At 38.1% G+C, this 1,767-nt stretch overlaps 1 protein-coding gene across 1 annotated transcript in view; it reads right to left on the bottom strand.

The window, feature by feature from the left end:
- The window catches only part of Slc35f4 (solute carrier family 35 member F4), a 293,950-nt gene that overhangs the window by 71,840 nt on the left and 220,343 nt on the right, over positions 1–1,767 (bottom strand). The window lies entirely within an intron of this gene.

Genomic DNA, 1,767 nt, shown 5'->3' with positions numbered 1-1,767 from the left:
CACACACACACACACACAACACACACACACACACACACACACACACACAAAACCCAATCAAAAATTTTAAGAGCTAGATAAGTAACTTCTACATATATGAGACTCTGTTTTCCTAAGAGCCACTCTTTGGAAATTATTAAAGATGATCTTATTTGGACATAACATTGAGGATTTTGTAATCAACTCAAATTTATAAGCATATCAACTGCGCCAATACAAATACAGCCTCTAGCCCTAGAATGCCTGTGTATCTGGACTGCTGACACTAGCACTTCATTAGAGCTTAATTGCCTTGTTTCATGTTATTAGTTGGTCTCACAGCTGTCCATGAATAAATAAAATAGCAATAAGGCCACTTTCTAGGGTCAAATGGGAAAGTGATTTTTGACCTTGTCTAGACAAACTTTTAATTAGTGTCAGTTGCAATCACCTTTTCCTCTAATCTTGACGTTTGCCACTGGTTGTGAAGGCATCCGCACTGGACACTAAATGCTGTTTTATTTTATTTTATTTTTTTTTTAAAAAAAGCACCTTCCTTCAGGGCTGGTGTCACACAAACAGAAAATTACCTCATGCTTTAGTTATTTCATTTCTCTGGAAGATTAAAGTTATTCGGAAGAGTTAAAGGCCACCCTAATAATGGTGATCACCATATTTCATAATATAGATTTTGGTGGTCTAACACCTCCCAATCAGCCTTTATCTTAGAATTAATGATGTCTTAGAATCACTGTCAACCATGGTGCGGTTGTGTTGTTAATGACAAGGTCTTTGAGTATGTGCACTTTGTTGTAATTGTTAGTGGCATGACCAGACAACTTTAGTCCCTTGATGTTTCTTTCAGTTTGCATGTCATTTAGGAACTGTCTGAGCGAGCAAAGAGAATCCAGGCTGTTGTCTGAAAACCTTACATTAACATTGACAAAGGTTCTTTACCTGGCCAAATTTTAGTCAAGGCTCCCAAGCTCCAATTCTGGGCTCATCTATGTACTTCTTGGTAAAATTCAGTTTTGACAAGAAATCTCCCAAGTTATTTTAACTCGAGTTGCCCATCTTCCCCATCTGATTACCCTTGATATCTAATTGGGCGTTTCATCCTCTGCTGTCCTCAAGTGACATCTGACTACCACAGCCTGTCTCCAGCCTGAGCCTGTTAGCTCACTTTAGCAGTACCTCTTTCTGCTGATATTTACTCTTAGTAATTTTCCATCCTCAATCCTCCCTCTGTTTCTTGGCTATAAATCCCTGCTTGTCCAATATCTATATCTCCAATATCAATATCAATATTTATCTATATCATCTAAATCTTCTATATGGAGGTCTCTGTTCCCTTATTACAATAGTCCTGAGTAAAAGCTGGTTTTAAACTATTGTCCAGCTGTGAATTTAATTTGGCAATACCTTCGGTTGAGATGAAATGAATTAACAGTAAATTCTGTGCTATGGGTGTCAATAGCCTTGAAAACAATACTAGAGCATTCATACCGTAACTAGAGGAAGTTATGGTAAAGGAAGCTCAGACTCCTGGGGCTGGAGAGATGGCTCAGTGGTTAAGAATACTAACTGCTCTTACAGAAGACCCAGGTTTGAATCCCAGCACCCACATGGCAGCTAACAACTGTCTGTAACTCCAGTTCCAGGGGATCCGACAGCCTCTTCTATCCTCCACAGGCACTGCATGTCATGGATGCATTATCTACATGCAGGCAATACATGCATACACATAAAATAAAAATAATTTTAAAAATTAAAATATTAAAAAAAAGA

This window comes from Nannospalax galili, unplaced genomic scaffold, assembly GCF_000622305.1.
Source record: "Nannospalax galili isolate Female #2095 unplaced genomic scaffold, S.galili_v1.0 scaffold336, whole genome shotgun sequence".
Lineage (NCBI taxonomy): Eukaryota > Metazoa > Chordata > Mammalia > Rodentia > Spalacidae > Nannospalax > Nannospalax galili.
Note: the sequence above shows the minus strand (reverse complement) of the source record. Positions and strands in the feature narration are given on the sequence as shown.